This window comes from Akebia trifoliata, chromosome 16 (genome assembly GCF_017979445.1).
Source record: "Akebia trifoliata isolate Shusen 1 chromosome 16, ASM1797944v1, whole genome shotgun sequence".
In the NCBI taxonomy this organism is placed as follows: Eukaryota; Viridiplantae; Streptophyta; class Magnoliopsida; order Ranunculales; family Lardizabalaceae; genus Akebia; species Akebia trifoliata.
The window spans coordinates 19,863,131-19,888,260 of NC_141390.1; the positions used below are offsets into that span (position 1 = coordinate 19,863,131).

General features: G+C 35.8%; 1 long non-coding RNA gene across 10 annotated transcripts in view; it reads left to right on the forward strand.

Moving 5' to 3' along the window:
• The window catches only part of LOC147382760 (uncharacterized), a 61,492-nt gene that overhangs the window by 8,066 nt on the left and 28,296 nt on the right, over window positions 1-25,130 (forward strand). For 2 of the 10 annotated variants that reach the window (XR_015173285.1, XR_015173276.1), the window contains 3 exons: window positions 409-3,550; window positions 4,038-4,162; window positions 4,381-4,660. This is a non-coding gene — a long non-coding RNA (uncharacterized LOC147382760). Of the gene's footprint in view, window positions 1-408; window positions 3,551-3,632; window positions 3,712-4,037; window positions 4,163-4,380; window positions 4,661-5,496; window positions 6,813-7,020; window positions 12,693-25,130 lie in introns of those variants that run through there. The other 8 variants (XR_015173277.1, XR_015173279.1, XR_015173281.1 and 5 more) reach the window with 8 other exon arrangements.

The window sequence follows — 25,130 nt, forward strand, 5'->3', positions numbered from 1 at the left end:
AGGACTATCAGGTTTTGTCTGTAAGTCTTACATTCAATTAACCTATGTTGCATATTGTGAATAAATATTTGATTATTAGGATTGAAAATTTTGAGTTTTGATTACACTTGTGGTTGTTTGGGAGTGTTTGATGGATTTAATTGGTGATTGATATTGAGTGATTGGTGGAGTAATTGATGTTGGAATGGGTGTGCAGATTGTTTGATTGGTGTAGTACTATGTGTTGCAATATGTACGGTCTTTTGTGACAGTGGTTGGTATTACAAAAATTTTAGAAGATCATTATCTTTTTGTGCATGCCAAGTATTTATGAAAATTTCAATGACAATGAGAGAGGTTGGGTATGTTAATTTGTTGTAAATTTTGGGGGCTTTTTGAGGTATATAATGTGGGTTGGAAAAACAACAGGCAGAACAATGGCATACATTTCATGAATATCTCCAATGGCATGTCGAACACGTTCAACGGCAAATAACGTGGCTGGCGCAGCAAGCTTATCATTAGCATGATTGCCACAACAACTTGGATTACATGATGCGAGCACTCACCATCAACAACAGCATGGATGTAGACCGATTCCCAACAATGCCTCCACATCCTGGACCGCCTAATTTCATTCCACCGCCAGAATTGCATGACAATAGCAATGAATATGGCGCAGATGATGCTGATGACTCCTGACCGCCAATAAATATTTCAGGGAAGTTCTTTCACCTACCTTTGATTCTAATTGATTACATTGGGGACAATGCAATAACTAAGTTTTGGGGTTGGAGTAGTATTTTTCTGAAATTTTTTTTGATTTGATTGTTTGCTTTAATGTGTTTAAGTTTAGGTTTTGGTGTGTTTAAGTTAGTATTTTAAAAAAAAATTGTGTTTTGTGATGATTTTTGCTTAATAATCTACATCCAATGATAATGATTTTTATTGAGTATAGACATGGTTCTTAGAAAATGATGGAAGTTGAACATATCTATGTGCTTAACTTTGATGAAATTCAGTCTTGTTTTGAATTCTTTTGCATTGAGCTTATAATCATGATGCACTTCGTTGTTTGATACATTTGAGAAATGTTTATGCTTTTGAGTGTGATCCATGATCTCAATGAACTCTATAACTTATTTGATTGTTACTCGAGGTGAAATCCTAGGTTGCACTTATTAGGGATATGATTTAGGTCATTTTTGGATCGATTGAGTCTTTTAAGCTTACCTATGTTGATTTTATCACTAGTCTTCCCCATTGAGCCGTGTTTCTCATTTTGTTTGGCACCCACAATTTTAACCAAGCCTTTTTGTCTAATTTTTCCAAAATTGGACTCATCACCTCTTAGGCATATTGATTGTTACTAGATAATTTTGAGCTATGAAAACAAGGCAAATTGTTTTATGAATGTGGAAGGCAAAGTTTCGAGAATATTCAATTGAAGGTTCGGAAAGTACTTATGTTGAAAGAAAAGAAAAAGAAAAAAAATTCTTATTACTACGTCCCTTCTTGTTAAAGAATGCATTGAATCAGATAAGTTTGGGGGTGCAGTGAGCTATAAAAAAAATAAAAAATTGATGAGTAAAAGGTTGTCAAGGAAATGAAGTGAAACAAGATTGAGAATACGAAGTGACTTGTTATTGAAATATAAGCTTGCGCTCTATGAGAATCCTAAGAGATTGATGTGTTTAAGGGTGATCTAACCACAAAATTTTCTTTTATCCTACCGTTATCCCAGTCACACATTACAAGCCGAATAAAACTCCTATTGATTCTTGATTGAGTAACGACCTACATTAGTGGAGAATAGCATGAAAAGTAAGCCTATGGAGTTCATCAATTTCAATACCTGGAGATCACTTGTGTTCATTCTTGATTGCATAAACTGTTTTGGATTGAAAAATAATTAAGTGATAATGGGTTGTTTGCACATATGTGGGGGGTTCAAGATGAGGTTGAATGACATTTGGGTTGAAAATCTAGATTGTTTCAATTTTTAAAGTTTTTTTAGAATTATGAAATTTGCGTAATCTTTGAGGTAAGTGTGGAGAATCAAGTTTCTTTCCCGTAGTTAGGTTTTTCTTTATTTTTGTTTTGCTCGAGGACTAGCAAAATGTTAAGTTTGGGGGTATTTGATGAGTAGATTTTATACCTATAAATTAACCACTTTTAAATATAATATTTTATTAATTTTAGAGTCTTTTAATTGTTTTTAGTTAAGTTTAGTTTATTTTACACTTTTTATGTGATTCTATGTTTTTATTTGATTTTTATGCTTATTTTACAGTTTAGGAACAATATGGAACATTACGATATTTGACAATTTTTAAGAGTAATTCTGACTCCAAATTGGTTCACTCTCGGAAGAAGAAAGTTAAGCATACAAGCTAAAAAGTCTTCAAGCCGCAGCTTGATAGAAAACGAGGTCGCGGCGGGAATTCAAGAATTGCACAACAAAAATATGAAAATACAAGCTGCAGCATGACATGTTTTGAAGCCATGGCCTACTTACATTTTTAGATTTACACATTAATTTTTGGGGACCGAATTAGAGACAAATTTTGGGACTCTTAAACCCTAATGACTCCATGCCTATAAATAGGAACGATTAAGCCTTATTCGACACAGAAGTTTTGGGATTTTTCTTGGAGGCATAAGATAGAAAAGGAGGACGAGAGTTGGAGATTCGACTTTTGAGTTTTATCTTTCTGAACTTTATCTCTTCTCTAGATATTTGTAATATCTAAGAATAGCTGAATACTTTTGTGATTTTGTTTTCCTTTCAATGATGAACAAATTTCTATTCTAGGATTATAATGGAACCTATTCATGATATTTGATTAGTTTTCTTTCTTTCTTCTATGATCCCACATGTGATTGTTTATTCTATCCAATGTTTAATGTGATTTGATTAACTAACCATTGATTGAATTGATTTGGTGAACCTTAATAATATCGACAGAGTTATTTTGTGTTCATGACCTAGATAGATTAACATATGCTAATTTGAGATAGGAATATACTCAGGTTGCATGTGCATTCCTTATGAGAACTTATTCTTAATGAATTCTTCTTGATTTAATTCTCATAAGCATATAAGGAGTTAATCTAGAAGGGTATTTTTACATGACCATTGGAAGAAGCTTGTAGAGAATTTAGTATTTTTAGATGAGAATCATAGTGGATTAATTTATCATAGAGGAAAGGAGAATTTAATCAAGTGGATTGTTTGAGAGAAATTATAAACCTAGATTTCATTACTCATTGATTTTAAACTTCAAATTTATTATCTGCGTTATTTTCTTGTTTAGTTTTAAATACTATTTTTACTTTTGTTTGGATAAAATTAGATTGAGATAAATTGGTAATTAGCAATAGATTGGTATTTAGTCTCCGTGGGAATGATACTTTCTTATCACTTTATAAAGTGAAAATTTTAGAAAATCAACAAATTGAAGTGGAGAAACAAAGAGAAGCCGATAAGGTCAAGGTTGCACGACAAAGATAAGCTGATTGGGTGGCGCATGAGGAGCTCAAATATTTTTTTATGGGAATGGAACGATTAGTAAGTATTTATTCTTATTGTTTAAGTTTTATAATAAAGTAATACAATGTAATTCATAATATACATTTTTTTTTTTTTGCAGTTTGAAAACTCGTACTTAGTTCCACATGACTCTTCTACCCAGCCTCCGGACAATGATTGATTTACCGTAACTTTTAAGAGTTACTCTTTTTTTTAATGTCTTTACTAAACTACTTTGTTTTGAGTACTAAGTAATATCAGTAATTTTTGAGGTTTTTTGAAATATTTCAACATAGGTAAGAATTACGTTTTTCACCCATATCATATTCTTTATTTTGGAATGTGTAAGGTATACACTAATATGTTAGTGTAAGACTTCATACACTTTTCCTATCTTTTATTATATTTTTTTGCTTGTTAGTAGTTCATATTTTTTTATTGTTAGTATCTCATATCGCATATTTTATGTTTCTTACTATATTGTTTTTTTTACTTGTTACTAACTCATATTTTTTTTGTTTATTAGGTAAATTTTTTTTAACTCCGCCAATGTAAAATTAAACATTTTACATTACCGGTCCCAAGCCTAGATAAAGGAGGAGGGAAAAGGATAAAGAAAGGAGTAATTCGCTTGATGCACCTGGCGAAGAGGTAATTCTTTTATATAATCTTAAATAGAAGCTACTTTACTTTTTCATTTTGTTACGAGATAATGTTCTCAATTCTCATTACAAAAAACAAAGGAAACAAAAAACAGAAAAATAAGGGAAGAATTATGCTTCAACTTCGTACTGGATGCTAAGGGGGTGGTTCAATTCAATTACCTTGTTTGCTGAAGTTGGCTAAGGTCAAATAGTTTTTTCCTGCAGGTGCAGCTTCTCTCTACATCCATGTGAAGGTTCAAGTGCCCAAATTCTCACACAAGGGAAACTAAGTGCACCTCGGATATTGCAAATACACAAAGTAAGTAACTAAGTGCCCAAATCAATCAAGTGATTGAGTTTTTTCATCATAATTTCTTGTCTTTTGTTTGTACCGAAATAGTATCCTAGTGAATGACTTACATGGAATTTGTTTCTGGAGGTGAAAGATGCATGTAATTGTGGGATGGTTATTTTACCAAGGTATTGATCTGGTTGTCTAAAACTAGCCACAGGAAGTTGTTTCACTCTATTAGGTTTGGTATTCTTCTAAATTTGTAACAATTTCCATTTTTTTCAAAGAAAAATGTCCTAAAGAATATGTTAATAGCATACTTCATAGTCTTAGCATACAAGATTTTGTAAAATAGTATATAGCTATCAAAAAAGATAAAAATAAAAATAAATCATAAACTAGTATAGGCATTCATCTAGCTTAGGATACTGTGAAGCTTAGTATAAAAATAAAAAATGCTTCATTTTATTTAACTAAATGACACTCATAAGATCATTATATTTGTTATGCAAATCAATGTCCCAGCTATTGACAGTTGTACGATGACTTATCCTCATGAAAATAATATGATGTTTGGTAATTTGTATGTTTGACAATATGCTGATATGGTAACAAGATATGTATTGTTAGTTAATGTGATATATGTATGGGAAATGTTCAGCAACAAACATTTTGGCAAAACATTTTTCAAAACATGGGTTAGAGGTTTTGGAATGGGCTGATTTTTGGTGAGGATGATCTCTACGGTGAGGAGATCATCATCACCAAAAATCAGCCCATTCCAAAACTTCTAACCCCATCAAAAATGGTTTACAAAAAATGGAAAAACATCTCTCTTGAAATAATCTACCGAAGAAAAATCTGAATCTTAGAATGATCCGAGTGGTGGATTGAATGAAGAAATATGAATGTGAGTTATTCATTTCGTCTTCTGTACAAGATGCTGTAGACACCCCATTTTTGCATCCGCCTGATTAATCAACTCGTCAACCCGATTGCAATGATTCCCAATGATGGATGTGTATTCCATTGCTTTATTTTGTTACCAGATATGTTTCAAAAATCCGGATGAGGTATCTCGAACTGACAAAACTTAAAAACCACGCTACGCTAGGTAAATACGACCCCATAAACATAGAAATCATCATCTTGCAAACCAAAAAGAAGCTTCACGATAAAAATCACTAAAAACTATCAAATTACCAAAATACCCCTAACCTCAAAACAACCCTAGAGCCTACGTTACGCTTAGGAAAACTCATTCAAACACATAAAACAACAAATCGAAACCAAATAAATCATTTCGCCAATTTTCACAGAATTTGACAAAATTACGAAAATGCCCCTCATAAAGTTCACGACCATTTCACACAAAAAATTTCATAAATAACACAAAATAATATTTCCATTGAATTCCTTACGAAAAATCGATTCTAAAACATCCTAGAACATTAAAAACCGACTTAAAACGTGAAAAGTCCTCTCCGGGGGCAAAACGGTAATTTCACAATTTTCATAATTAAAAAATTCGAAATTAATAAATAAAACATTAAATAATTAAAGTGAAACATTAATGAAATTAATTTAAAATTTTGAACCTAAAAAATCGATTAATCGGACTCTCAGGCAAAATTGTTGAGGGTTCGTGAGATATTTCTTTAAGGACCCCTCCATTTGGGGGTCCAAAGAATTAAAGAAATAATGGAAGGGGGTATTAAAGTCAATCAAGTAAGACTGAAGTCAAAATTAAAGTCAATTAAGCAAGACTAAAGTCAAGATATTAAAAGTCAATCAATTAAGACTAAAGTCAAAACATTAAAAGTCAATCAAATAAGACCAAAAGTCATAATAGAACTCTAATTAAATAATAACTCTATCTAATAGAGTTCTAACTTAAAAACAATTCTACCTAAAACAATTTTAATTAAAACACAATTCTACCTAAAATAAGTCTAACTAAAACACAACTCTAATTAAAAGATCTCTAATTAAATACTAACTCTATCCAAATCAACCCCTAAAAACATCTATAAATAGAGGTGCTCACACCCTATTTTCGTATCAAATTATAAACCCTAAGAGAAGTAGGTCTAGAAGCTCCCCTAGCCCCCCATAAACCCTAGTTTTGGAGTCCCAACTCCTTAGCTAACATCCCTCCTTCAATTTTAGTCTAGAAAACACCCAAAAGCCTTCTAAAAACATCCCCAAATCCGCAACGAACTTGAAGAGTTCAGATTCAAAAACAAGGAGATACCTTGCCTCAGAGATCCGAAGTCAAATCCGGAAGCAGAACGAAGCAAGGGAGCACGGTACAAGGAGCTCTTTTTGTCAGATCTGAGGGAACCAAGTCCTTGCCATCGGAAAGGTAAACCTTTTATTTTTATTTATTTTCTTATCTAGGTTTTAGCAATGTAATTTACTTGGGAATTTAGTAGAGACCGGCTGTGGCCGGGCGGGGTTGGTGCCTTACACCTTCCAACCCCGTAACTTGATCCCCGAATTCAGTTTTTTTTTTTTAGATTAGTTTTTATCCGTTTAGAGTCATTGATCGGTTCCTAGACCGTAATAACTAGGTGGCGACTCCCAAACCTCAAGGGTCAAAAGCGGATCCGCGCACCCCGCGGATCGAGGGCACTTTCAGATGCGCCAAAGAGATGTTAAGGCTTTTTGTTTGAAAGTGGGTGATTTTAATGAAAATTCAAGGACATTGATGCAATTTTTGTTCTTTGTTGTTGTTGTTTAAGGTGGTGCACATACGTCAGATTGCAGGTGCAAATACAATAGACATTCTTATGTATCAATACTGGCCTACTAGTTGGGATTGGTACATGCCTTTCTAGAGATCCATTATCTAGGGAATCACCAATTAAATCTGAATCACATTAGACACCAAAATTTGATTAATACTGAGTTTTTCCCCCATAAGGGTCACTTTCTTCTGCTTTTCTACCCATTACTAAGAGATCACACATCAAGATTTTGTTCAAAGAAGTCTTTCTAGGGCATAAATATTATACAACCAAAGTTCTTTAAAGCACATATAACACACACAATTGTATTTTTGTATACCTAATAAAGCTCTTCATATATAAAGCACACAACACTAGAACACCAATAACAACAACGATAAAAATAGATGGTTTAGTCTACGCTTTCTTTTTTTCTTCAACATTTACTTACTGTTGCACTTTCACACCAGAGGCTGATTTGGGTTAAATGAGGCTTCCCATGTGTGGAAATGCTAGAAATGAAGTAGCAAGGTAATGTAGACACCCATTTTTGCATCCGCCTGATTAATCAAGTTGTCAACCCGATCGCAAAGGTTCCCAATGATGGATGTCTATTCCAATGCTTTATTTTGTTACCAGATATGTTTCAGAAATCCGGATGAGGTATCTCGAACTGACAAAACTTAGAAACCACGCTACGCTAGGAAAATACGACCCCAGAAACATAGAAATCATCATCTTGCAAACCAAAAAGAAGCTTCACGATAAAAATCACTAAAAATGATTAAATTGCCAAAATACCCCTAACCTCAAAACAACCTTAGAGCCTACATTACGCTTAGGAAAATCCGTTCAAACACATAAAACAACAAATCGAAACCAAGTAAACCACTTCGCCAATTTTCACAAAATTTGACAAAATTACGAAAATACCCCTCATAAAGTTCACGATCATTTCATACAAAAAACTTAATAAATGACAAAAACCAACATTCCCATTGAATTCCTTACGAAAAACTGATTCCAAAACATCCTGGAACATTGAAAAATGACTTAAAACGTAAAAAATCCTCTCCGAGGGTAAAACGGTAATTTCACAATTTTCATAATTAAAAAATTTCGAAATTAATAAATAAAACATTAAATAATTAAAGTGAAACATTAATGAAATTAATTTAAAAAGTTGAACCTAAAAAATCGATTAATTGGACTCTCAGGCAAAATTGTTGAGGGTTCGTGGGATATTTCTTTAAGGACCCCTCCATTTGGGGGTCCAAAGAATTAAAGATATAATAGAAGGGGGTTCTCCAAAAATTAAAAGTAAATCAAGCAAGACTGAAGTCAAGGTATTAAAGTCAATCAAGTGAGACTGAAGTCAAAATTAAAGTCAATCAAGCAAGATTGAAGTCAAGGTACTAATCGAGTCAATCTCATAAGACTAAGGTCAAAACCCTAAATCCAAACCCTAATCTAAAACTAATCAAGTCAATCTCATAAGACTAAAGTCAAAACCTTAAAACCCTAAAGACTAAGTCAAAACCCTAATTGAAACCCTAAAAGAAACCCTAATCAAACCCTAAATGCTTCTAAAAACTTTATAAATAGGAGCCTCCACACCCTATTTTCGTATCAAAGAAAAAATCCTAGGAAAAATAGGTAAAGAAGCCTCCATAGCCTCCCCAAAACCCTAATTTTGGAGCCCCAACTCCTTTCCTAACACCCCTACTCAGATTTTAGCCTAAAAAACACCCAAAAATCTCTCAAAAACATCCTAAAAATCCACAACAAATTCGAAGTACCCAGATCCAAGAAGGAGATACCTTACCTCGGAGATCAGGAATCAGATCCGGAGATAAAACGAAGTAAGGAATACGGTACAAGGAGCCATTCTCACCAGATCTGAGGGAATAGCACTTTTGCAGATCGAAGGTAAGTTTTTTTTATTATTTTTTTAATCTAGGTTTGTCATTAGCGATGTAACTTTATTTGGGATAAGTAGAGACCGGCAATGGCCGGGCGGGGTTGGTGCCTAACACCTTCCAACCCCGTAATATGATCCCCGGATTTGGATTTTCTGTAGTAGATTAGTTTTTATCCATTTTAGAGTCAGTTTGGTTCCTAGACCACAATAACTAGGTGGCGACTCCCAAACCTCAAGGGTCAAAAGCGGATCCGTACACCCCGCGGATCGAGGGCGCTTTCAGTGGCGACTCCACTGGGGATCGAATTGAGGATCAAACTTGAAAAACCCCAAGTATGGGAGCATTGCTAAAGCGATCTAGTTTTTTTTAGCTGTTAGTTTATCTATTTATTTGTTTACTCATTTTTTTAGTTTTTTTTATCATCCTATTGTTCAATGTTTGATCATGTGTTTGGATCCTGAATATTCTGTCATTGCATGTTCGTTTTATTTTATTATTATGGCTCAATCGAGGGTTATTTAGAATGACCAAGAAGGTTAATTGAGGACGGAGTGATGATTAAGGAATCACGTAGGTTTGTTTTGTTTTTTTTCTTCTTTGTTTTCAATTTTTTTAAATAAAGTTTTTTTTTTGTAAGCAATGTATTCGTTGACATTTTATTTTTATTTTTAATTTTTTAATTTTTTTAGGTTATATTAGCAATAATAATGGGCTGGGAGAGTTGAAATAAAAGCCAATCCTCTGAATATCTCCCATTTTCTGTTTGTGGTTTAAAAAAAAAAATTAATAGTTCTGTCTACAGCAACATTGGGCTAATATGTAATAAAAAAAATCGAGTTTAAAAAAAAAATAGTCTTTTTAAGTTTCTGTCAATAGCAGCGTTGGGCTGGTGTGTAAGTAAAAAAATCGATTTTGATTTTTTTTTTTTTTAAAAAACCCCACAGCATCTTCTTAAAAACGTTGTTTCAGTGTTACTAGCAGAGGCCGATCGAAATCAGCCAGTCAGCCGATCGATTTCCACCCCTAAATCCAATTGTTTTTTTTTTTATTTTGAGTGAAAGATATCAATCGAAAAAAAAAACCCTTTTGATTCGCGCCGATTTCTTTGCGAAAATCTGATTTGTGGGTTTCGGATTTGCACCAAGAACTCCATTGTGTTTCGATCAAACATGGGTCATTTTGTAATCGGCAATAGAGGTGAATGAAAATGGAATAAGTTCCATGAGCGCTCCTGTGTCATCTTTGTCATCTAGCAAAGCTTTAATGGTGGGAACCAGTTTGTATTAATGTCTTGGTGTGTTGGAGACGTAGAATTGAACGGATTTGCAGCTATCCGATCTGTTTAGCCAACTTGATTAGGTTGTGTTGGTTCGTGTTTCCAAGAACATGAAGCACACAGAGAGATGGGCTGTGTTCAGTTGTGGATTCTAATGTTCATGGGTAGTTCCTCATAACTTTTAGTTTCATGATGCGTGATGAATAATATTGAGAGTTCATAATGGTGGGATGAAGGCGTGACGGCCTTGATCTTGACGAACGACTGACCTTTCGTCATCCCCAACCCTTCAAGGTAATAGAGAATGATGTTGCGTGTTCCCACACGACAAGTTGCTGTTAGCAGCACATATAAACAAAGAGAAAAAGGTGACTGGAGTTGAATCAATGTTGCTGTTAGCCACACATATAAAAAAAGAAAGGATTATTTTTTGTTGTATATATGGTGCATGAGTAGTATGTGTGCTGGCAACAACACATATCAAAAAAAAAATTTGTTGTGAGTATGGTGCACAGGTGTTGTGTGTGTTGGCAACCATATAATAAAAAAAATATAAAAGGAGAGCAACGTGATTGGTGTGTGCCGCCAGAAAATAAAATTTGGGAATTATTTTCCTCACAAATTTAGTAAGATCTCAAATCTTGCTAAATGTCTTAGACTTCACCACGGGGCATCTAAGTGCATGATCTAATGCCACATACTTGCGGCAAACAAAATTATTAAAAAAAAAGAAGTTTTTCGATAAGTTTTTATTTTATTTTTATTTTTAAGGTTGATGGTTAATTTGGGATTCTTTCGCCATGCATTTTCAAAGCCTTGGATCTAAACTATAAAAATAAAAATAAAAATTTCTCAAATTCAAATTTTTTTTCTCCATCAAATCAAAAAGGATATGGTATTGGATTATCAAAGAAGATGACCACGTTGGTTTAATGACCTTTAGTAAAATTTGAAACCTTATGAGTTATTCAAGTTAGCCAATGTTTTCCAAAGATTTGTCATGCATGTCCTTAAAAAAAAAATAGAATTTCTTGTGCCTATCTCAATGATTGATTATTTGTGTGATCACTTCCGTTCTATGTTGCACTACTCTGATTGATTGGTTATCTAATATGCCATGATATGATTGATGTATCTCCATGATGTGCATGCCTTAATCATGATCTTGATGCTTTGGATATTTATGTTGTATGATTATATATTTTATAATATCCATGTTTCGGTGATCTGATTTAGCCCATAGGCCCATTTATCTAAAAAAGGCCCCGGGCACACCCCACCCTGTTTTGCACACACCACAAGCACGTTTACTGTTTTACCCACTTACACGTCCCATTTAGGCAACATGGCACTAGTGCGTGGCCCGGTCTCTTCGGAGATGCGACGTCATTCATGAAAACCACAACTCCAGTCACGTACCTTAGGGTATATCAAACTGGGGGCATCAATACCGTCTGATCAGGTGATTCTGAGAGGTATATTGATGCACCTAGGCTGGAGCGACCTGAGCCTTTGACCTATTGTGAGCCACACAGTCACATGTCCCGATTGCCAATATAGTACTAGTACGTGGTCGGTCCTCTCGTGGGATGCCAAACCATTTATGAAAGCTACAACTCTTGACTCGTACCCGTAGGTATAAAAGATAATCCAAGTATATCAATTGCACTTCTTCGTCAAAACCGGTGCCTAAGCAAGATCTTGCCCCGCTGTACCCTACTGTACGAGGGGGATAGACTACGTCTATTCTAGACGAGAGGTATTTAAGTGGGTCCTTGCTCAGCATTGTGCGCCACCTCTCAACTGGAGATCAAACTGACTGTTTTTGGCTTCAGAGAAGTGAATTGAGATTTTAGATTATCACCTATACGGTATATCAAACCAAGTCACCACGTATCGAAAGGTATATAGGTGTGCTTGGGCAAGGGTGACCAGATAAAAATGCATTGCACGTAGTAAGCTTAGAGTCTAGAAACCTTCCCAGTAGGTCACGACTCGAACTTATCGTGGGTGTTCCCGGGTTGTTCATTTATTGGAATCTTATGAGACTTTGTGATTGATATGAATGTATGTGAATGATGAGATCAGAATGCATGTGAATGATGAAATGGATGTATGTGAATGATGAGATCAGAGTGTATGATTGTCCTCAAGGATAAAAAATGTTATTTTTGAAAATCAAAATGGGTGCACCGACCCAATAAAAAATCCATCTCTTGCAAATGACCCAGCCCAACTCGATTCAACAATCCTGATGGACCGGGCCATTTAAATTGAAATAGAAATCAAATTTTCAAAGAAGAAAAATAGTTTACAAAGGGAAAGTATTTTCCAGAAAAAATATTTTCCAAAATAAGTGTTTTCCAAAAAAATATTATTCTCTAAAAAAAATGTTTTCTAAGAAAAAACGTTTTCCAAAAAATATTTTCCAAGAGAAGATACTTTCCAAATAAAAAACTATTTTTCAGAGAAAAAATATTTTCCAGAAGAAAATATTTTCCAAAAGAAAAGAAAAAGAAGGAAAAATAATTTGCAAAAGATCTATTTTTGCATGAAAAGTTTTTATGGACCTTGGAAAACTACCAAAAAATGTTGCAAAAAAAAAATCAGATTTGTGAAATAAAAACATTATTTTCCAATATTTTTCAAGAGTGCAACATAATTATTTTTCTTCTGAATAATCATTGAATGGATGAATTTTTTAATGGATTGGTGCACAAAATTCAATAAAATCTCAGGGTTCATTTAAAATGTTATCAAGGGGGGACACTGAAATTGGTTAAATTCACCTTCAAAGAGGTTTAAGGGTTATCATTGTATCTAAGCTCAATCGTCTATCGTCTAGCTAGGGCTGTAAATCCGGTCAGTTAGAGTAAAAGTCAATATCAAATCAACAGTCAGAAATGACCTCAAAATTTCTCAACATCGTCGAGTTGTTCTTTGAAGATCATAGTGCTTCAATCCTACCGGTTATAAGCAATATCTCAGTCCTCAGTTCTAATCAAGCCCGTTTTGGGTAGTCTTGAGTTTTCATGGGTCATTTGGGTTAGCTCGAGTCCTTTTTTCTAGCAAGGTCATGTCTTCCTTAGATTGAGCCTACTCTTTCTTATTGAGTCAAGTTAGTTCGTCGAGTTTATAGAGGTGTCTGTCGCCCCTTCTGAATTGATCGTACAAAAGAAATTTTTGAATATCTCAAGCGCATTAACGAATTAACTAATAATCTAGATTCAAAGACAAGAAGATAAGAGTCGGGCTCAAGAAAGCAAAGGTCATTGACCTCGGAACAGAAATAAATTCCTAAAGAGATTCAAATAGAAACCATCTTATCTCTAGAGGAACACAAGGGGATAATGAATTTTTTCAGAAATTTCAAAAAACTTGTTCGTGTGATCATATGAGGGTATGTTAGGTACAAGCTTGAGTGTTGTTCAACATGGACTAGATACTCGTCTATATCAATGGAATCAAAGAAGATGTTATAAAATGTACCAGTGCTATCCTCACTACATCTTGAGTTGCAAATCACATATTATCAATCGATATGGGGATACCTTTTGAATTGATTTCTGATAATGGGTCGTGCTTCGAAGCATAAATCATTACTCTGTGATCAAAGTTGAAGATCCGGCATCACACATTATCTCTCTACCGTCCTCAGATTAATGAAAAGGTTGAAGCAGCTAGTAAAAAATCTCAAAACAATCATCAAGACAATGCGTCAATCACACCAGGATTAGTTAGAGAAGTTATCATTCACACTAGGGGCACATCATACTTCAATACAGTCTTCCACTGGAGCTATTCCCTACTTTCTAGTGTATGATATGGAAATAATCTTACCAGTTGAAATGTGAATTCCGTCTCTCAAGGTCTTGTTGGAAAATCATTTGTTAGAAACAGATTGGGTTCGTCAGCAGTATGAAGAATTAAACTTGATCGAAGAAAACGAGTTAAAGCCCTGTACCACGTGCAAGCTTATCTAAGAAGAGTCACCCGTGCATTTGACAAAAAGTTCAAAGCTCATCATTTACAAGTCAAAGATTTAACTATCAGACTTCAAAGAAAATTGAACACTCCTCCTCGATTATAGGAGAAAGTCTAAATTGGAAAAATTCATTCATTAAGGAAATACTGTCTGGAAAAGTCGTCAGACTTCAAGATCATGATGGAGGTGAACTACCAGAACCAACCAACATTGACCAAATCAAACGGTACTACATTTAAGGAGGCCATCTTTGACCGAATCAATTCTCCTGTTACCCAGTTCAATATATCCTTTCTCAACCCCTTTGCAATCTTTTTCAAAAAGAAAAATTATGCCTTGTATTTCTTAGCCCGATCACCTAACCTAGGGGAGGGAAGTTTCGAACTACGTTTTGGTCTGATCCCAAAATTCTGGGGTACGTAGGCAACCTGAGAAGTTACTTCAGGCCCGACCACATCAATAAAAAAAATCTATTTCCCCACATAATAAGAAATGAAAAAATTCAAAAGAAAAAGAAATCCAAAATGGGGAAGAAAATTTAAGGAAAAAGAAAACAATTGAAAAGGAAATGCCACACAAGGGGAATTTGGGTTTTTGAGCCTCAAAATCCCTTTCTTTTTATACCCAGTCCCAAGCCTACCCATGAAAGTCCTCCTAAGTACCGTGCGAGAAGTCAAGGAAGATAGCAAAGCATGATCAGACAGCAACTCCAGAAGTGCAGAGGAGAAAAAGAAGATAAAAAAATGATGAAGCCTGCTAAGTTGAAAATCCGAAAAGGACGACTTAGGCAAAAATTAAGGCAAGCTTGCAATGTTGAAAATCTGAAAGGACAACTTTGGCAACAATCAGAGCAAAAAAAAAAAAAAAAAAAAAAAAGCTCGCTAGATCGAAAACCTAAAAAGGCGATCTAGGCAAAAGTTAGAGCAAGCTCGCTAGATTGAAAACCTGAAAAGGCGATCTAGGCAAAAGTTAGAGCAACAAAGAAAAACAGAAGAAAATCTCAAGCTGAGAGCGGTCTTAGCTAAAACATCAGAAGTCCGAATAATCAAGTTCAGTACTTAGCTTAAACCCGGCATAGACTCAGAAGCCACAAGTATCTTGTCCACGATCGATCTGAAAATGTTTACTTCCCCAAGTGAACCAAGGGGGATAAGGGTGAATTCTATGATGAAACTCGAAAGGAAATAATTTTGTACTCTTGAGCCTGACTCAAAACCTCCAATAAAATTAATCAAAATTAAAAGATGAGTCTTTATTGCGCTTGTGGTAATCAATTATTTCAAACCTTCATACAAGGGGCATTTTCTTTCTTCTTTAATGTAACTTTTCCCCCTTATACTGGGGCATTTTTTTTATTTTTGCATGATGTGTTCAATTATCTTCAATGCCAAGTACATTGTCAAACTAGGGGCATTTTGTCTTCGAGCAATGTTAATCCTAAAAAAATAATGAGAACCCCAAATTTAAGGAAACCCTCTTGATAACAGTTTTTCAAAAAACTCTTGAGGTTTGAAAGAAATAAAAATTCAGGTTTTAAAACTTTTTGATAAATCCTTGAGGTTCAAACAAAAGCATTTCGGATCTCACATAGGAGATATAACATTCTTTCAGTCTCTAGATTCTTTTCCAGATTCAATCATTCTTGGAATCAATCATTTCTCTTCCAGATTCATTATCTTCCAGATTTATTCGTTCTCCGGTTCGTTCTAATCAGTTTTCTCCAAAATTTATTCATTCCTCTACCAGTTTTGCTCAGTTGCCACCAAGGGTTATCTTGGATTTTGCTCAGTCTCCGCCAAGGGTTATCTTGGATTTTGCTCAGTCTCCGCCAAGGGTTATCTTGGATTTTGCTCAGTTTCCGCCAAGGGTTATCTTGGATTTTGCTCAGTTGCCGCCAAGGGTTATCTTGGATTTTGCTCAGTCTCCGCCAAGGGTTATCTTGGATTTTGCTCAGTCTCCGCCAAGGGTTATCTTGGATTTTGCTCAGTTGCCGCCAAGGGTTATCTTAGATTTTGCTCAGTCTCCGCCAAGGGTTATCTTGGATTTTGCTCAGTCTCCGCCAAGGGTTATCTTGGATTTTGCTCAGTCTCCGCCGAGGGTTTTCTCGGAACTATGCTCAGTTACCACCGAGGGTTTTTCTCGGAACTATGCTCAGATACCGCCAAGGGTTTTCTTGGAATTATGCTCAGATACCGCTAAGGGTTTTCTTGGAATTATGCTCAGATACCGCCAAGGGTTTCTTGGAATTATGCTCAGATACCGCCAAGGGTTTTCTTGGAATTATGCTCAGATGCCGCCGAGGGTTTTCTCGGAACTATGCTCAGATACTGCCAAGGGTTTTCTTGGAATTATGCTCAGATACCGCCAAGGGTTTTCTTGGAATTATGCTCAGATGCCGCCGAGGGTTTTCTCGGAACTATGCTCAGATACCGCCAAGGGTTTTCTTGGAATTATGCTCAGATACCGCCAAGGGTTTTCTTGGAATTATGCTCAGATGCCGCCGAGGGTTTTCTCGGAACTATGCTCAGATACCGCCAAGGGTTTTCTTGGAATTATGCTCAGATGCCGCCGAGGGTTTTCTCGGAACTATGCTCAGATACCGCCAAGGGTTTTCTTGGAATTATGCTCAGATACCGCCAAGGGTTTTCTTGGAATTATGCTCAGATGCCGCCGAGGGTTTTCTCGGAACTATGCTCAGATGCCGCCAACGGGTTTTTCTTGGAATTATGCTCAGATACCGCCAAGGGTTTTCTTGGAATTATGCTCAGATGCCGCCGAGGGTTTTCTCGGAACTATGCTCAGATACCGCCAAGGGTTTTCTTGGAATTATGCTCAGATGCCGCCGAGGGTTTTCTCGAAACTATGCTCAGATACCACCAAGGGTTTTCTTGGAATTATGCTCAGATACCGCCAAGGGTTTTCTTGGAATTATGCTCAGATGCCGCCGAGGGTTTTCTCGGAACTATGCTCAGATGCCGCCAAGGATTTTCTTGGAATTATGCTCAGATGCCGCCGAGGGTTTTCTCGGAACTATGCTCAGACGCCGCCAAGGGTTTTCTTGGAATTATGCTCAGATGCCGCCAAGGGTTTTCTCGGAACTATGCTCGGATGCCACCGATGGCTTTCTCGGAACTATGCTCAGATACCGCCAACGGTTTTCTTGGAATTATGCTCAGTTTATATTTACTTCATGCTCAGATTTGACTCATTTCCAACTCAAACTCTTTGAAATCTATCTCAGATTTTGAGCCCACACACTTGCACAGTTGTTATATCAGTCAAGGAGAATTTTTTTTAAAATTCAAGGATCTGACACTGCCAGTGAGAGCTCGCGCTCAAGGACCTGACATTTTTCTAGTTCGGGGAGAGTTTCATGCTCAATGATCCGAATACCCCGACGAATTGTTAAATCATGCTGCAAAATGAACTGTCACTAGCTTTGGCATTCGGATATCGCACTAATCTACCAAGATAGATTTGCTATCTAGTTTGCTTCAACCCTCTGCCAAAGAGGGGCATCTGTAGACACCCATTTTTGCATCCGCCTGATTAATCAAGTCGTCAACCCGATCGCAAAGGTTCCCAATGATGGATGTCTATTCCAATGCTTTATTTTGTTACCAGATATGTTTCAGAAATCCGGATGAGGTATCTCGAACTGACAAAACTTAGAAACCACGCTACGCTAGGAAAATACGACCCCAGAAACATAGAAATCATCATCTTGCAAACCAAAAAGAAGCTTCACGATAAAAATCACTAAAAATGATTAAATTGCCAAAATACCCCTAACCTCAAAACAACCTTAGAGCCTACATTACGCTTAGGAAAATCCGTTCAAACACATAAAACAACAAATCGAAACCAAGTAAACCACTTCGCCAATTTTCACAAAATTTGACAAAATTACGAAAATACCCCTCATAAAGTTCACGATCATTTCATACAAAAAACTTCATAAATGACAAAAACCAACATTCCCATTGACTTCCTTACGAAAAACTGATTCCAAAACATCCTGGAACATTGGAAAATGACTTAAAACGTAAAAAATCCTCTCCGATGGTAAAACGATAATTTCACAATTTTCATAATTAAAAAATTCGAAATTAATAAATAAAACATTAAATAATTAAAGTGAAACATTAATGAAATTAATTTAAAAAGTTGAACCTAAAAAATCGATTAATTGGACTCTCAGGCAAAATTGTTGAGGGTTCGTGGGATATTTCTTTAAGGACCCCTCCATTTGGGGGTCCAAAGAATTAAAGATATAATAGAAGGGGGTTCTCCAAAAATTAAAAGTAAATCAAGCAAGACTGAAGTCAAGGTATTAAAGTCAATCAAGTGAGACTGAAGTCAAAATTAAAGTCAATCAAGCAAGATTGAAGTCAAGGTACTAATCGAGTCAATCTCATAAGACTAAGGTCAAAACCCTAAATCCAAACCCTAATCTAAAACTAATCAAGTCAATCTCATAAGACTAAAGTCAAAACCCTAAAACCCTAAAGACTAAGTCAAAACCCTAATTGAAACCCTAAAAGAAACCCTAATCAAACCCTAAATGCTTCTAAAAACTTTATAAATAGGAGCCTCTACACCCTATTTTCGTATCAAAGAAAAAACCCTAGGAAAAGTAGGTAAAAAAGCCTCCATAGCCTCCCCAAAACCCTAATTTTGGAGCCCCAACTCCTTCCCTAACACCCCTACTCAGATTTTAGCCTAAAAAACACCCAAAAATCTCTCAAAAACATCCTAAAAATCCACAACAAATTCGAAGTACCCAGATCCAAGAAGGAGATACCTTACCTCGGAGATCAGGAATCAGATCCGGAGATAAAACGAAGTAAGGAATACGGTACAAGGAGCCATTCTCACCAGATCTGAGGGAATAGCACTTTTGCAGATCGAAGGTAAGTTTTTTTTATTATTTTTTTAATCTAGGTTTGTCATTAGCGATGTAACTTTATTTGGGATAAGTAGAGACCGGCAATGGCCGGGCGGGGTTGGTGCCTAATACCTTCCAACCCCGTAATATGATCCCCAGATTTGGATTTTCTGTAGTAGATTAGTTTTTATCCATTTTAGAGTCAGTTTGGTTCCTAGACCACAATAACTAGGTGGCGACTCCCAAACCTCAAGGGTCAAAAGCGGATCCGTACACCCCGCGGATCGAGGGCGCTTTCAGGTAATGATACAATCTCTGCTGAATCTCAACTTGTACGCTTTGTCATCCAACCTTTTGCCTTGTTGGGTGTGCTTGCATGGCAGGTCAAAAAATCCCTTATAAAATATATATATATATATTGTTTTGGAGGGGAGATTGCACGGGGCTTTTACCTGGGTTCTCCTCTCCTTTGTTGTGTGTGTTTTGCTTCTATTTTTACTTCTATGATATTTTTGAATTGTACATCAACAAGTAATAGGTTGTTTGTGATAATAATGCTTTATGAAGAATTGGCAAAGCACGATAAACACTATTATTTCATAAAAAAGGAAAACAAAAAGAAAAAGAGTAAAGTACATACAAAACTAGTTCAATTTCATGTAAATATACATTTTTTAGATATATATTTGAACAATTTAATATTTTAATTCACATGTTTAGTAGACGTGATATTTATTTTGCATCATTTGACCTGGTGGACCTCGAATTTCATTCGACAGCAAGAAGTGAAATCGATCTTTTTTTTTTTTTTGATAAAATCGTTTAAGCCAGAATCAATTTCAAGAGGAAAGGATGGTTCTGAGCTTTAAATCATGAGAAAATGATGATTTATGTAGAGTTCCAAGCTGATCTGGACTGACTTCCACCAATCAAATATAGAGATTGAATCGGTTTCTGACAAAGACAATTGTAGACACCCCATTTTTGCATCCGCCTGATTAATCAACTCGTCAACCCGATCGCAATGATTCCCAATGATGGATGTGTATTCCATTACTTTATTTTGTTACCAGATGTGTTTCAGAAATCCGGAAGAGGTATCTCAAACTAACAAAACCTTAGAAACCATGCTACGCTAGGAAAATACGACTCCAGAAACATAGAAATCATCATTTTTCAGACAAAAAGAAGCTTCACGATAAAAATCACTAAAAAACTATCAAATTACCAAAATACCCCTAACATCAAAACAATCCTAGAGCCTACATTACGCTTAGAAAAACCCATTCAAACACATAAAATAATAAATCGAAATCAAATAAATTGTTTAGCCAATTTTCACAGAATTCGACAAAATTACGAAAATACCCCTCATAAAGTTCACAACCATTTCACACAAAAAATTTCATAAATGACACAAACTAATATTTCCATTGAATTTCTTACGAAAAATCGATTCTAAAACATCCTAGAACATTAAAAACCGACTTAAAACGTGAAAAGTCCTCTCTGGGGGCAAAACAGTAATTTCACAATTTTCATAATTAAAAAATTCGAAATTAATAAATAAAACATTAAATAATTAAAGTGAAACATTAATAAAATTAATTTTAAAATGTGAACAAAAAAATCGATCAATTAGGCTTTCAGGTAAAATTGTTGAGGGTTCGTAAGATATTTCTTTAAGGACCTCTCCATTTGGGGGTCCAAAGAATTAAAGATATAATAGAGAGGGTTTCTCCAAAAATTTAAAGTCAATCAAGCAAGACTAAAGTCAAGATATTAAAGTCAATCAAATAAGACTAAAGTCAAAATTAAAGTTAATTAAGTAAGACTAAAAGTCAAGTATTAAAGTCAATCTCATAGGACTAAAGTCAAAACCCTAAATCAAAACCTTAATCTCAACTAATCAAGTAAATCTCATAAGACTAAAGTCAAATCCTAAATCAAAACCCTAATCTAATCAAGTCAATCTCATAAGACTAAAGTCAAAACCTTAAGTCAAAACCCTAATGATTAAGTCCATCTCATGAGACCAAAGTCTAAACCCTAAAAAGAAACCCTAATCAAACTCTAATGCTTCTAAAAATTTTATAAATAGGAGCCTCCACACCCTATTTTCGTATCAAAGAAAAAACCCTAGGAAAAGTAGGTGAAGAAGCCTCCACAACCTCTCCAAAACCCTAATTTTGGAGTCCCAACTCCTTATCTAACACCCCTGCTCTGATTTTAGCCTAAAAAAACACCCAAAAACCTCTAAAAAACATCCCAAAAATCCACAACAAATTCGAAGCACCCAGATCCAAGAAGGAGATACCTTACCTCGGAGATCAGAAATCAGATCCGGAGATAGAATTAAGTAAGGAATACGGTACAAGGAGCCATTTTCACCAGATCTGAGGGAATAGTACTTTTGCAGATCGAAGGTAAGTTTTTTTTTATTTTTATTATTTTTTTAATCTAGGTTTGTCATTAGCGATGTAGATTTATTTGGGATAAGTAGAGACCGGCCATGGCCGGGCGGGGTTGGTGCCTAACACCTTCCAACCCCGTAACATGATCCCCGGATCCAGATTTTTTGTGGTAGATTAGATCTTTTTATCCATGTTAGAGTCATTTTGGTTCCTAGACCACAATAACTAGGTGGCGACTCCCAAACCTCAAGGGTCAAAAGCGGATCCGCGCACCCCGCGGATCGAGGGCGCTTTCAGTGGCGACTCTGCTGGGGACTATTGAGGATCAAACTTGAAAAACCCCAAGTATGGGAGCATTGCCAAAATGACCTAGTTTTTTTTATTATTTAGTTGGATTTATTTTTTTTATTTTTTTTGTTTATTTATTTTTTTGTCTTGATTTTAGATGATTTTGGGTATTGCCTTTTTTTTTCCAATTAAGGATCACTTTTTGATGACCCCTAAATAGTGAAAGATTCAAATTGACCTATGATAATGATGGAATGATGAAGGTTGGACAGAAATATTAAAACGTTTTTAGAGAATATTTTAGTGAGAATTAAGTCTGAGAGCCTCTTAATAAAACATAGATCTTGTCGAGTAGATTAATTTAGAATCTGAGTTCACTCAATTTCGTTATCGGAAGCCTTAGATATCATCGATGCAAGTTCAATCTGTAAACCTAGAATTATTTCTGAATGAAAGTTGGGACAGTAATGTTAAAACTGTTTTAGAGAATATTCTAGTAAGAATTAAGTCTGGGAGTCTCTTAATAAAACATAGATCTCGTCGAGTAGATTAATTTAGAATCTGAGTTCACTCAATTTCGTTATCGGAAGCCTTAGATATCATCGATGCAAGTTTAATCTGTAAATCTGGAATTATTTCTGAATGAAAGTTGGGATAGCAATGTTAAAACTTTTTTACAGAACATTCTAGTGAGAATTAAGTCTGGGAACCTATTAACAAAACGTAGATCTCATCGAATAGATTAATTTAAAACTTGAGTTCACTTAATTTCATTATCGGAAGCCTTAGATATCATCGATGCAAGTTCAATCTGTAAATCTGGAATTATTTCTGAATGAAAGTTGGGACAGCAATGTTAAAACGTTTTTACAGAACATTCTGGTGAGAATTAAGTCTGGACACCTATTAATAAAATGTAGATCTCATCGAGTAGATTAATTTAGAACTTGAGTTCACTCGATTTCATTATCAGGAGCCTTAGATATCATCGATGCAAGTTCAGATTGTATTTTCCTAATTCACAGAAAATCTGAATTTATCTAATGTTGGCACAATTAATGTTCTTGAGAGTGAGCTCATCTCAACCATTGTCATTCTATCATCAATGTAACACCTATTGGAATCTCGATTTATTTTGGATCACCCAAAAGTGTTCATTGACTGGACCTTAAAAATTATAAAAATTATGCCTATTGCAATGTTTGTTTGATCATTATCATATGCCATATTTATTGATTAATTTACCATGATCTTGCTTGAAATACATGATTGATGTTGATCGTAATGTTAATGTGCTTATGTGATGGGAATAATGCGATCTTAATTGAATATTCATATGATTTGAATGATTTTGGTTTTGATTAAATGTATGATTGGTTTGATTGGATCCATGAGCCCATTTGTTTGAAAAAGGTCCCGGGCACACCCCACCCTGTTTTGCACACACCACATGCACGTTTGCTGTTTTACTCACTTACACGTCCCATTTAGCCAACGTGGCACTAGTGCGTGGCCCGGTCTCTTCGGAGATGCGACGTCATTCATGAAACCCACAACTCCAGTCACGTACCTTAGGGTATATCAAACTGGGGGCATCAATACCATCTGATTAGGTGATTCTGAGAAGTATGTTGATGCACCAAGGCTGGAACGACCTGAGCCTTTAACCTATTGTAAGCTACACAGTCATATGTCCCGATTGCCAACGTAGTACTAGTACGTGGTCGATCCCCTCGTGGGATGCCAAACCATTTATGAAAGCTACAACTCTTGACTCGTACCCATAGGTATATAAAAGATAATCCAAGTATATCAATTGCACTTCTTGGTCAAAACCGGTGCCTAAGCAAGATCTTGTCCTGATGTACCCTATTGTACGAGGGGGATAGACTACGTCTATTTTAGACGAGAGGTATTTAAGTGGGCCCTTGCTCAGCATTGTGCGCCACCTCTCAACTGGAGATCAAACTGACTGTTTTTGGCTTCAGAGAAGTGAGTTGAGGTTTTAGATTATCACCTATACGGTATATCAAACCAAGTCACCACGTATCGAGAGGTATATAGGTGTGCTTGGACAAGGGTGGCTAGATAAAAATGCATTGCACGTAGTAAACCTAAAGTCTAAAAGCCTTCTTATAGGTCACGACCCGAACTGACTATGGGTGTTCCCGGGTTGCTTTATTCAATCCAACCAACAGGTAGGTGGGCAAACCGATCCAGAATAATCAAACAAAACCCACAACATCCGTCCGACCCAATCGGTGAAATGTACCGATTAATTTGAACCACTTAAACCAGTTGACCCAATGGACAAATTGATCAAACTGATTGATACCAAATCAGTTGGACTAATTGGTTTCACTTTTAAAGATCCAGACCACTTTATCTAGAAAAATTCGATCTTAAGATCAAATTAATTTATCTGATCAAAGGTTCAATCCCAATCAGGGGTAGACCCGCATCTAACCTTTCTCACTTTCTTGGTCACTATAGACTTATGGTGCATTTGGATTCGATTTTCCGTCAGACTTGGACTATTTTATGTCAAAACTTTAATTTTGTGGTTAAGAGTCAAACCTTTAGAGTCAATGGTTAACCTTGGTTTACTTCCAATCAGGTGATAATTGGTCCTAAACGTTCTAAACCTCCATCTGTACCACTTTGGGTCCGTGAAAAGAGTCGTCTTTCTAGAGTACCATTGCCAAGTAGTCAGTCATTGCCACAAGAAGAAACGAGTACCATGGATGAAGCTGCGCTCCGTCAGATTTTAGAATCTTTTCAAGCCCAGATTATTGCCTCTGTCCAAACACAAATTGAATCCCTGAAAATTGAAAAGGGAAAAAATAAAGCTATAGAACCTCAGGATGTGTTTGACCTCGTTGAAAATCAAGAAGATGATCAGTTACACGTCGACCCTGTCCTAACTCATCGAATAACTCAAGTTGAAACTGCTTTGAAGAACATCAAAGACCCTGATGATCTTACTCTTAGATTAGGGTCAATGACCTTGTTTCCCACGGTCCGTCTACCAGAAAAGTTCACAATGCCTGATATGGAGAAGTTTGACGGTATTGGATGCCCTAGGACTCACTAAAAAGTATATGTCGGCATAATACAATCTCAGGGTCTAAGTGAAGAACAGATGGCTCAACTTTTTCAAAGAACCCTGACAGGTCCTGCA